We start from the raw sequence: 13,269 nt of genomic DNA, 5'->3' as shown, positions 1-13,269 counted from the left end.
TTCATCTGACGGATCAGGTACTAGTTAACTGCTCTAGTGGCAATCCGCAAAAACCTACTTCAAGATCACGTCCCTGGACATGATCTCGGGATACTGGTGTAAACTTCGACAGGTGCCGCTTAAGGTCTTACCATTCTGTCGAGTCCCAGTAAAATTTATCGGGGACATAACGCGTCCGTTAGGATTTTTCTTCGTATCTGTTGATACGGATAAAAGTAGCAGAGCGCAGTCTTTGGCGATGCCACGTCTCACAGAACGGATCTGGGGTCTTACCTTCGCAAATTTGCGGCATTCAGAAATTGATCGCAACTTTGGCGTTCTGAGAATATATTGTCGAGTGCTTATTCGGCTGTTGGAATGGCACATTTTATTGAGTCAAAGATGACTTATATTGCTCTCCCGATGGGAGTATATGCAGAGTTATTTATAACTCGAAATGTACTCTTTTGGTCTGATATCTTTTCTTTTTCTTTTTCTTTCTTTCCTTTTCATGATTTCATCGGGCACGCGAACAGCGTTCCCGATGGGAGTAGCCCCCGAGGCTACAACCAAGGACTTGTGCTTGGTTGTAGGCTTCACGCCTTATGCCGCTATATTTTTTCTTCTCCCGAAGTTTCACAATTGCTCGGGTGCGCGAACAGCGCTCCCGATGGGAGTAGCCCCCGAGGCTATGAACAAATATTTGTATTTGGTTATAGGCTCACGCCATTTCTATCTTGTCTTCCTTTTTCTTTTTTCCGAAGTAGCCCCCGAGCATTTGATCAAAAACTTGTATTTGATCAAAGGCTCAGCATTATTTTTCCATGTCGCCTTTTATGAAGAAGTTGAGGCGAATTTTTCCTTCTGCCAAGGTGACGTTATTGCTGACGATAGCCACGATTGCCAGTCAAAAATCGCGAGAAGTCTTCTCCCGCTGCTTTGCGGGCCCAATTTATCCACTCTTGACACATCGTGCAGGTGGGGGACACACGTCCTCCGCTTTTTCTGGCGCACGTACCGTAACTTCTCCAATGTTAAAATACTTTTTTACCCCTGCTTCCACGTGGCTATCATCTGCCACGCATTTTTTTCATCCAACGGTCCGCCGTTTCGCCGCACCTCTATATAAGAACTCCTTCTTCCTCCTCGAGCACTTCCGCTCGCGCCGCACCTCTGCTCTCCTCTGCAAAACCTTCTCCTGCGCTCCTCAAACCCCTAAGCTCATCTTCTCGAAGCTGCATTCCATCGCCATTGTTGATGCCACCGCGCCGTTTGACCAGGCACATCACGCCGGAATCATCAATGGCCGCCGTGGATCTAGGAACCGCGGAGTGGGAAAGGTCCAAGATTTCCACCCAGGACATCAATCTGCTGAAGAAGCCGGGGATCAGCAAGAAGCCCAACGCGCTGAGCTTCCCTAGCGAGGAAAGCTACCCAACCCCTCCAATGGGGTATCGGGTAAGTTTTGTCGACCACCTCATCCGCGGTCTTTCCGCCCCCATTCATCCTTTTCTCCGCGGACTTCTCTTTATTTACGGTCTGCAACTTCACCACCTCACGCCTAATTCCATCCTTCATATCTCCATTTTCATCACCCTCTGCGAAGCCTTCCTTGGCGTCCAGCCTAACTGGGCGCTATGGAAGCGCATTTTCTTTTGTCGCTATAATGGCTCTCCCAACATCGCCTATAATATAGGCGGCGTTGTTATTTCCGTTCGCCCCACCGTCGATTACTTCGACGTCAAACTTCCTGACTCAGTCCAGGGGTGGCGCAAGAAGTGGTTGTACATTCAAGAAGAAAACCATGGATGTGCAGAAGACAACATCCCTCCCTTCGATGGTGCCGAGAAAATCCTTCGCCGCCGTTCCTGGGACGCTGAGGCTACCGAAGAAGAGAAAATAGCGACAGAAGCCCTGATGACTCGCATCCATGAGTTGCAAAATACTCGCGGCAAAGAGTTGTCAGGTATCCAAATCACGGCATATTTTCTTAGGACTAGAGTACGGCCGCTTCAGGCTCGCAAATACCCTCTCTGGAAATTTGCTGGCGATAAGGACGCAGATCGGTTGTCAGCGGATTTAGAGGTCAAGGACTTAGAAAAGCTTGTCCGAAAAATCTCGTCTCTCAGCAAAAAAGATCTTGTCCCTTCTTCTTGCCGTGTAAAACCATTCAGCGCCGCCAATCCACTTCCCAAGGTAACCTTTGTTGATTGACTTGTTATTGCTTTGCTATCTTTTTCGTAACTCCTTTTCTGATATCTTCTCCTGTTTTTTACAGAACCATCCCAATCTTGTCTCACTTCCTCCTCTTCCTGAAGGTGGAGAAGTCGAGGAAAGGGCCGTTGTCACTGATGACAACCAAGAGGCCCCCTCTTTTGTGAACGAACCCGTGGATTCTCTAAAATCTGCGGGATCTTCTGAAAAGGATGCTGCCTCCGAAGGCACTGCGTCAGCGCAATCTCCTCCTCCTGCTGTTTCTCCAAGGAACAAAAGGAAGAGGAATGATGTTGACGATTCCGGCACCTCCAAAGCCGAAGAAGTTGGTCCTTCACGTCAGAAGGCAACTTATGATCCATATCTTGAATCCCTCGTCAGCTCGTAAGTCACTTTTTATTTCCCCCCTTTTTTTGTACTCGAAATTTTTTGTCTATCTTGCTTTTTATGCTGTCGACTTTTAATCACAGTGATGATGAGGAAGAAATACCAACTCTTGATGTGGCTGCTCGAACGAGCACGTCACATACTTTAGTTGTTTCGGAGACGCCAGTTGAGGGAGTAGAATCCTCGCCTCCTCAACAAAACGTTGGCGCCACCACTCCTCCTTCAAGCCCTCTTGTTCCTTCACCAAAAAGGACAAGGGTTGAAACAATCCCGGAGCCTACCCCCCAATTGGGTAGCTCCTCCAATTCTCTCTTGGATGATGTAAGTTCTTGGTTTTCTTGTCATTGTCTATATTTCCTCTGTTTGCTTTTTCATGCCTTCATATTTTTCCCATACCGACGTTTTCTTTCTTTGTTTTTCTTTGGCAGCCTATGATCAAAGAGCTTGTTCGCATCGGTGCCCAATTCATTGGGTACCGTGAGTATGCCAGCAAGACTGAAGGTAATAACTTTTTTGCTGATCCTTGTTTATAGCTCCTTGCTCCTGTTTTGTCGCAATTTTAATGATTCTTTACTATTTTGGCAGAGAAACTTGCAGAAGCCAACAAGCTTGTCGACACTCTTGCTCAGAAACTGGAGCAAAGTGAAACGGCTCGCAAGAAAGCTGAACTTGATGCTGGCCAAGCTAAAGCAGAGGCTGAGAAGGCCAAGGTAAAAGCTGCTAGTGTCGACGATCTGCAAAAGAAGCTTGATGATGTCGAAACTGCTTTAAACGAGCACAAGGCCGCACAGGCTACTCGTGAACAGGCGATCATTAAACGCTTGAACACACAGAATCGACGCTTCCTTGGTAACTTTGTCAATCCCCTCTATCTTTTTTAGACTTGCTTTTCCTTGCTTGTTGTCGACCAACATATATTTTCTGTGGCAGGTAAAACAAACCAAGAATTTGATCTAGAAAATCCCGCCGATGATCCTCTCCTTGACGCGCTCTCTTATCTGGAGTTTCATGGAACCGAAGTTCGCGAAGGCATGGCGCATGCTGACGCAGGATTATCGAGTCTGTTCCCCTACTTCTTCCCGAAGAAAGAGGAGCCCAAGACATTTCTTGCCCTTGCCAAGAACTTCAATCCACCAGAGGATCTTGGACTGAAGATGCGCCAGGAAAACATGAAGATTGCTGTCGAGAGCACCGTTGCCTTGGTCGCTGACAGCCAACAAACTGTTGACTGGATGAAAGTTGGCGACACCGAGCAGATAGAACAAACGAAATGGCGGTCGTTGATCAAGGCGGCGAAGCCCAACACGAAGAAAATCCTGGCCTATCTCGGGATCAAGCCATCTGCAACTCATAGCTCATCAAGGCCGGAGGTCTAGTTGAATGCCTCTTCTTTTGCTTTCTCTGTTTCTTTTGTTATTGTCGCCATATTAGCTTTGGCGACAATTATCTTAGTAGTCCTTTTGGAGAACTCCTTCTGTAATATCTATGTAATTTTCGTGGAAATTAATGAAATTTTCCCTTGCACTATTATTGATCCTGAGACTTTCTTTTCCAGTTAATATTTGATAACTACTCGACCAATCCTTGCTCTGCTGATACTTCGCCTGCTTCTTCTTTCTCGAAGAAAACCCTTACCGGAGATTTTTCAAGTGAACACTTGTCGCAAGATTTGCAAGAGCTTCGCCAACAGCTCCAATCCATGAAGAAACAAACTCTTGCGATGATGGAACAATCTCGACAAGCGTCCGAGAGAGAGAAAATTGCTCTTCAACAGGCAAAAGAAGCCATTGCTGCAAAGGATGCTGCTGTTGCTGAGGCTACCGAAGCTTCTTCTCGCGAAAATTATATGCTTCAACTGATGACTGACGCTAGCTTGGACATGACAGGTATGTTTCCTGTTCATAACCATGCTGGATGTTGTTCTTGTTGTTTTTTCCTTTCCTTGATAATTTGTTTGCTGTGCCAGGCTCATTTTTGGATACTGCTGCCGAAGACCAACGTGTTGAAGCTCGAGCCAATGTTTTGCTTAGACTGGCTGCACAACATGGGTCTAACTTTTGGGTTACTCCTGAGCGCACCCGCCAAATTGTCAGATTCCAAGATCGCGCGGCTCAGGTCCGTGACTTCCTCGACTTCTGTACGAAGACTTTATTTTTAGTTTATGGAACCATGTTCCCTCGGAACAAGATGCCAGAGACTCTTCCAGCTTTAATGGAAAAATTTCGGGATGCTCCTCAAATCCATGGCTTTGTGCGGGCTCAACTCTCTGCTGGCGCAAGGTTTGCCATGATGATGATAAAAATTTGCTATCCAAAATTGCCCATGGATCAAATTTTTCCCACGTGCCTGGCTAAAATGTCGAAGAGGAAAAGAAATATGGGCAAGATTGATGATTTGGTGACTCCTGTCACCGAAGATATGATGGACGAGCTTCTTCGGATGGATGCTGAGTTCTTCGTGAAGGGAAGCTATGCTGAGCATAGTACTCGTCCTTCTACTGAGCGTATAACCATAGACCATGTGCTAGGTTTTCATTGAGGATTTTTGTTTCTTTTCTTGATGTAGCTCCACCATTGATATATATTTGTGTATTTGTACACATGATCTATATTGTAAAGCTGCCAACTCTGTATTATTTCTATTTTTGATCGCTGAGCCCCCGATCCTTTGGCTGGACTTTATACTATTTTGCTATCTCAAAGATTTTTTTCTCTTGTCATAAGAAAATATATTTATTTTTCCCTCGGTGGGTTACAAGCCCCCGGGTGTCTTGGTGTCGAAGTTCTATATTTTTGTTGCGAGGTTTTCAGACCAAAGCAATGAGATTTTGATGAGTATACTATATTTATAATTTGTTAGCTTCCGATGTTATATTTGGCGAGGTATTATTGTACCAAGGCGAAATATTTCGGTAAGTCTAGTTTATCTATATTGTATGTATTTTGTAACTTGAAGGCATTGAGCCCCCGAGCGTGTCGAAGAATAAGAAGTATATCTCCACTATCTTTATTATATTGCAGCACCGCGAGCCCGCCTCATTAAAAACCTTTCCGGCCCCACTCGGTGCCCCGAAAAGGAAAAGAGTGCGTCTGAAAACTCGCGGGCGTTTCAGTACATTGTATTCTTACAAAGGAGGACTATATTTTGACTCTAGGCGTAGAACCGCCTGAGCTGCGCCACGTTCCAGGGGTTTTTCTCGGGAGCCCCCGTCTTCTTGTCCTTGATCCTGTATGCTCCTCCATCGATGACTTCCGTGACAACGTAAGGGCCTAGCCATGGTGATTCGAGCTTTTCAGTACTTTTTTGATTTAACCGTAAGACCAAATCTCCGACCTGGAAAGATCTTGGCCTTAACCGTCGACTGTGGTAGTTTTTGAGGTCCTGCTGGTACTTGGTGACTCGTGAAAGTACTTCGTCTCGAGCTTCATCGAGTGCGTCCATATCATCCTCCCGAGCTTTTTGTGATGTTTCTTCGTCATACTCTGTCACTCTTGGAGAATCATGCTCTATTTCAATTGGTAATACTGCTTCGGCTCCGTGGACGAGAAAAAGCGGAGTTTCTTGTGTCGCCGTATTTGGTGTTGTTCGGATGCTCCACAAAACACTTGGCAATTCCTCTGGCCAGGTATGTCGAGCTTTTTCAAGTGGTCCTAGCAGGCGCTTTTTGATGTCGTTGCAGATGATACCATTGGCTTTCTCGACTTGGCCATTGGTTTGCGGGTGCCCAACTGGCGCGAAGTGCAATTTAATGCCTACTTCTGCGCAGTACTCCTTGAATTCCTTGGACGTAAAGTTTGAACCGTTATCTGTGACAATGCTATGAGGCACTCCAAACCGAAAAACAAGGCCTTTCACAAACTTTATTGCCGACGCTGCATCTGGTGAGTTTATTGGCTTCGCTTCTACCCACTTGGTGAATTTGTCGACAGCGACCAGCAGGTACTCATATCCTCCTGGCGAAGCTTTGTGCAACTTGCCCACCATATCAAGTCCCCATTGGGCAAAAGGCCATGACAATGGTATTGGCATCAGTTCTGCCGCCGGAGAGTGAGGTTTTGCGGCAAATCTTTGGCACGCGTCGCAGGTTCGTACTATTTCCTTGGCATCCTCAATTGCTGTCAACCAATAGAATCCTGCTCGAAAAACTTTGGCTGCAATAGCTCGACTACTCGCGTGGTGGCCACATATTCCTTCATGTACATCCTTCAGAATTATTCTTCCTTCTTCGGGTGTGACGCACCTTTGCAAGACGCCTGAAATACTTCGCTTGTATAACTCCCCTTTGACCACTGTGAAAGCTTTGGATCGTCGAATAACTCGCCTTGCCTCAACTGGATCGTCGGGTATTTCTTTCCTGAGGATATATGATATGTACGCTTGCATCCAAGGAACTTCCACCATCATCACAAGCTCGTGGTCCTCTTCATCCTCCATGGTTTCCTTGAGGGGCGCCGAAGTTTTTTCGTCTTTTGCTTTTTTCTGTACTTTTTTCGGCTTCGTGGATCTCTCCGCTATTTCTTCCCAAAATACACCTGGTGGGATTGGAAGGCACTGCGACCCGATGTTTGCGAGAACGTCGGCTTCATCATTGCTCAATCTACTGATGTGATTTACCTCACATCCATCAAACAGCTTCTCGAGCTCATTGTACACCTCTTTGTATGCTATCATGCTATCATTGACTGCATCACATTGGTTCATAACTTGCTGAGCCACCAATTGTGAGTCGCCAAAGATTTTTAATCGAGTTGCACCGCAAGCTTTCGCCATCTTCATCCCGTGTATGAGGGCTTCATATTCTGCTTCGTTGTTGGATGCGTTAGGGAACGTCATCCGGAGGACATATTTTAACTTGTCGCCTTCAGGTGATATAAGTATCACTCCTGCGCCAGCTCCTTCTACTCTCTTGGACCCATCAAAGTTCATGGTCCAAGTTCTCGACAAATCTAGAGGTCCCGTGTTTTGCAGCTCCATCCACTCTGCAATAAAATCTGGCCAAACTTGCGACTTGATTGCCTTTCTTTTTTCATACGTGATGTCCCGAGGGGAAAGTTCTATTCCCCAAAGGGAGACACGTCCTGTAGCTTCTGGATTGTTCAGTATATGTGAAAGAGGTGCTTCATTGACTACTATTATCGGGTGTGCCGAAAAATAGTGGCGCAACTTTCTTGCCGTTGTGAGCACTCCATATGCTAGTTTCTGGTACTGCGGGTACCGCTGTTTGGAAGGCGATAAAACTTCACTGATGAAATATACCGGCCTTTACACTCCATGGAGTTTTCCTTCTTCTTCTCTTTCGACAACTAGCACTGTGCTAACCACTTGAGGTGTGGTTGCAATGTACAGCAGGAGAGGTTCCTTTTCCTTCGGCGCCACCAAGATTGGTGGTGTCGAGATTGTGCGTTTCAGATCCTCGAAAGCTCTATCGGCTTCTTCGTTCCACTGGAATTTCTCCCCTTGCTTTATGAGAGCGTAAAACGGTAACGCTTTTTCTCCCAGCCTGGCGACGAATCTGCTCAAAGCTGCGACTACTTGATTAGTTGCTGTATTTCTTTCAACTTTGTTGGCTTCCTCATTGTTACGATAGCTTGTATTTTGTCGGGATTTGCTTCAATCCCTCTTGCTGAAACTAGAAAACCAAGAAGTTCTCCTGCTGGGACACCGAAGGAGCACTTCGTCGGGTTCAGCTTGAGGCAAAATTTGTCGAGGTTGTCAAAGGTTTCCTTGAGATCCTCGATCAGCGTCGCCCCCTTTTTTGATGTTATGACGACATCGTCGATGTACACTTGCACGTTTTTTCCAATCTGTGTCGCCAAACACTTCTGCATCATCCTCTGGTATGTTGCTCCCGCGTTTTTCAAACCAAAGGGCATTGTTCTGTAGCAAAACACGCCGTAAGGTGTGATGAACGCTGTTTTTACTTCATCTTCTTCTTTTAATCTGATCTGGTTATAACCAGAATATGCGTCCAGGAAGGAAAGACGTTCACAGCCAGCCGTGGAGTCGATAATTTGATCGATCCTCGGAAGGGGAAAGTGATCCTTTGGACAATGTTTATTGAGACACGTAAAGTCGACGCACATGGGAAGGACCTTAGTGTTTTTCTTCGGCACCAACACTGGATTAGCTACCCATGTGGCCTCTGTATGCAGCTCCTTGATAAAACCAGCTTCTCTTAGTCGATCAATTTCTGACAGCATAGCCTTGCGGTTTGGTTCCGAAAAACGTCGCAAGGGTTGTTTGATTGGTCTCGCTAGTGGATCTAAGTTTAGGTGGTGCTCGGCAAGTTCCCTGGGTACTCCTGGCATGTCAGCTGGACACCATGCGAAGATTTTCCAGTTCTCACGGAGGAACTCGATGAGCGCGCTTTCCTATGCGAGGTCCATGTCGTTTGCGATGGACGTCGTCTTTTTTGGGTCTGTCGGGTGAATCTGCACCTCCTTAGAATTTTTCTCGGTATTGAAAGTTGATTCTTTATTTGGCCTTCCAACGTCTGGTAGCACGTCGTAATCAGTCATACTCCTTGACGCCAAATACTCAGCTTGCATCCCGAAAGTTTCTGATATCCGATGAAAATCCTTATCACATTTATCGGCTAAAGCAAAACTTCCTTTGACTGTGATTGGTCCTTTAGGTCCAGGCATCCTCCACAGCAGGTACGTATAATGTGGTACTGCCATAAATCTAGCGTATGCTGGTCGCCCCAATAGTGCGTGGTACTGTGACGGAAAATCTACGACTTCAAACTCCAACTTCTCGATTCTGTAATTTTCTCGAGTCCCAAACTGAACGTCGAGATTGATCTTCCCCAGCGGATAACTTGGCTTCTCTGGTGTGATACCATGGAACCTCGTGTCCGTTGGTTTCAGGTTTGCTAGGGATATATTCATCTTCCTTAGTGTATCAGCATACATAAGGTTTAAGCTGTTGCCGCCATCTATGAACACGCGAGAGACGTCGAACCCTGCGATGACTGCTGGTAGGATAAGTGCTGACTGCCCTGGTCGAGGAACTTGCTGTGGATGATCTGCTATAGTGAAGCCAATATCTTGCCCCGACCAATTGAGGTACTCAACTGTTGGTGGAGGCATATTTCTGCCATGAACACTTGCCGCAAAATTACTTTCTGAGTTCTATTGGATGGCCTTCCCTTCTGAATCATCGAGACCGCTCCATTAGAGTTAGGATCAACGTAGGGCGGTGGTGGAGGTGCTGCCGCTATTCTGAGCTGATGTCGATTGTCGTCCGTAATCGCGGGAGGAGGTGGCAAGTGAATCTCACTCGTGGGTTCTCGAGGATTTCTCTGTGCTGCCTGAGCATTAGCATGCCCTGCCCACCTTAACATCGCCTGGAAATTGCGACAATCTTTCTGCAGATGTCCTGACTGTCTTTTCCCGTTGCTGTCGAGGAAAAAGTGCATCTGACACGGCCCATTCATCATCTCTTCGGGAGACACGAAAGGCCTTGGGAACCTCGGCCCGCTATTTTGCCTATTGTTTCGAGAGTCATCTCTATTATCGCTTTGCTGCTCATTGCTTCTCTGATAATCATCTCTATTGTTTCCTCCGGTGTTTGCTCGGAAACCCGCCGAAATTTGGCCTGTAGCATCATAGCTCGGGTACTGCCGAGCAAATCGTCGCCTTGGTTGATAGTTTCGACCGCGGTCTTCCTCTGGCGACCTATGCCGTTTGTTGTGAACAGCATCTTCTCCATCTGCCCATCTGTTTGCTATTTCCATTAAAGCAGATACTGTCTTTGGATTGGTCCTCCCTAAATCCTCGACAAAATCTCCGCGCCTAATTCCTGCGACAAACGCATCTATCGCTCTCTCGTCAGATATATTTTCTGCCGAGTTTTTGATGATGTTCCACCTTTGGATATATTTTCTCATTGGCTCATCTGGCTTTTGTCGGCACGCTCTCAACTCCTCTAACGACGCAGGTTTCTTGCACGTGGACCGGAAGTTCTTGACGAACACGTCCTCGAAGCTTTCCCAGCTGTCGATAGATCCTGGAGGAAGTTTCTTTATCCAAGATCGTGCGGCTCCACTCAAATGCACCTGGATGCTCTGCATAGCTGTTGCTCTGGTTCCTCCTGTGAGCTTCACCGTCTCGAGATAATCAACTAACCAATCCTCTAGATCTTGAAGGCCGTCGAATTTTTTGAAATTATCAGGTAACTTGAATCCTGAAGGGACTCGAGTTTTTCGCACTCTCCTCGTGAAGCACGACAAGCCACACATATCCTCGTCGTTTAATTCTGGGGACTGCCGATGTTCCCTCCTGCTTTGACGCGCTCTGTCGACCCTTGCTTGTGCTGCCGTGTCCCTTGCTCCACTTGGTCCTTCGGGAGCTGCCGCTGCTGCTGCCGCAGGTCGTGGACTATTTTGCCTGGCTGTTCCTTCGGGAGGTGTTGTCACAAACGCCGTTCCCATGGCTCCAACTCCTGCCATTGCCATGTTGTACAGTGCCTCCCTTGGATCTCCTGGGGGTGGTTTGGATGCAAGGATAAAAGCTTGTGTCGCCATATACCCAGCTTCTGGTGTCTTGGGTATGATGTTCCCTCTTGTGTCTATCGACATAAAAGACATGTCGAGGTTTTGCACCAAGTGCTCTCTTTCTGCTTCAGGTACGTTTTGTAACCTTGATCTTGCTCTGTTCCGAGCTTCTCTGTGGCTATCCCCCGAAGTTCTGGATTGTCGACTCAGCTCTGCCCTTCGCCTACTTGATGCAGAGGCTGCCTCCTTTCTTCTGTTTAGCTCGGCTGCCTGTTTTTCCAATTCCCTTGTAGCTCGTGCAAACCTATATTGATATGCTTGTAATTCTTCCGGAGTGGCTGTGGTAGCTATTGGTTCTGAGCCATCCATAGCTCTTGCGGCTCTGTCCCATGCTGCTTGCGGAAGTCGAACTCTGTCTCGTGGCTGTGGCCCGATATATTTATTGCCTAGACCTCGTCGCAAATCAGAGGGATCAACGTATGGATTTCCCAAATCGTCGAAAGCCTCAGATGTTTCTTCTTGGTCATGGCTTGGCTCTCCGATGATATAAATCTGATGATATTTTGTATTCAGATCTATGTTGGGTTTGGTGACACCATCGTTAAGATTGGCGAAGACCTTGCCCACTGTAGTAGATTTGTCGATGAAGTTGTAGCTATCGACACTGCTTGAGTCATCGCTTATATATGAGTCCGCAGATGACTCAAACGACATGTCGCTGAAGATCTTGGCAAGTTTCTCTCTTGCCCTGGTGCTGATGAAGCGTGACGACGAAGTTTCTTCTTCTCCTGATTCGGTTGACGATGTATAGCTTGAAAAATCGGAATCGACCGCCGACGATCCCGACGAAATCGGAATTTCGACACGATACGATCCCTCTTTCTCGACGCGAAAGTGAAACCTTCCGAACATCATCTCCATAGGTTCCTCCAGATACGCATATGCATCCAAACGGGAGGGCGGGTGAGGAACAAAATCAACAGGACCAGTAGCGATCTGTTTACCTCGATCCATTGCATTGCTTGCGGTTGATGAAGTCAACGATCTTGAACGTGCCATCGAAATCGTATCCTTGACACCTCTAGTTCCCACAGACGGCGCCAATTGACAAGGTATTAACTTGTCAATGCCTACGGGTTATAGGCTAGGGTTTAGTTGGAAGTAGAGGGCAAGTAGATCTCGAAGGTTTCAGCCAAAAAGTGCTCGACGATTATGAAAACTAGGGTTTGAGAGACAATAATTCGATGATTTCTGCGTCCCTCGACTCCCCCTTATATAGGAGGCGGAGCCGAGGGATTCGTGTCGTACAAGTTACAGAGTCCGGGAAGGTTTCTGACTCATCCCGCAAGATTACAAATAACACTTCCTATTACAACTCTAGCTTTCCTTAATAATATCTTGGGCTTCCGAATCTTCTTATTCTTCGGGTAATGGGCCTTCAGTAAACCCCGGGTACTATCTTCGGCAGGCCCATTTGGGATGCCTATGTCAGACGCCTACGGTTATATTATGCTAGGATGCTTATATCATTATTACTTGCAATTCCTATGTCTTGCTATTATCTGGACTCTCTCATTCATGCAACGCCCGTTCATCCATCCATGTGCCTACAGTATTTTAATCCTGCTGTCTACTGAAATCATCGCTACTACTGTTTTTATTTCGCTACTAATGTTACTTCATTACTACCACTACTATAAAATTGTTACTACTGATAAACTATTGCAAGCAAGGCTATTTTCAGGTGCAGGTGAAATGACAACTCACTTGTTAAAGCTTATAAATATTCTTTGGCTCTCCTTGTGTCGAATCAATAAATTTGGGTTTTACTTCCTTCGAAGACTGTTGCGATAAAGTACACTTTTGGGTCTAAAAGGACACAGATGTCGCCTAGAGGGGGTGAATAGGCGGTTTAAAACGTTTGCGAGATGGGCTTAACAAATGCGGAATAAAACTAGCATTTACTTTGTCAAGCCCAAAGCCTATATACTATGGTTCACCTATGTGCACCAACAACTTATGCTAAGCAATGCAAGATACTATGTGATAGCAAGATATATAACTTCAAGCACGATGGCTATCACAAAGTAAAGTGCATAAGTAAAGAGCTCGGGTATAGAGATAACCGAGGCACGCGAAAGACGATGATTTAACCTGAAGTTCACATTCTTGCGAGTGCTAATCTCCGTTGG

This window comes from Lolium perenne, chromosome 5 (assembly GCF_019359855.2).
Source record: "Lolium perenne isolate Kyuss_39 chromosome 5, Kyuss_2.0, whole genome shotgun sequence".
Classification (NCBI taxonomy): Eukaryota; Viridiplantae; Streptophyta; class Magnoliopsida; order Poales; family Poaceae; genus Lolium; species Lolium perenne.
The sequence above is the reverse complement of the archived record's forward strand: the minus strand, read 5'-3'. Positions refer to the sequence as shown.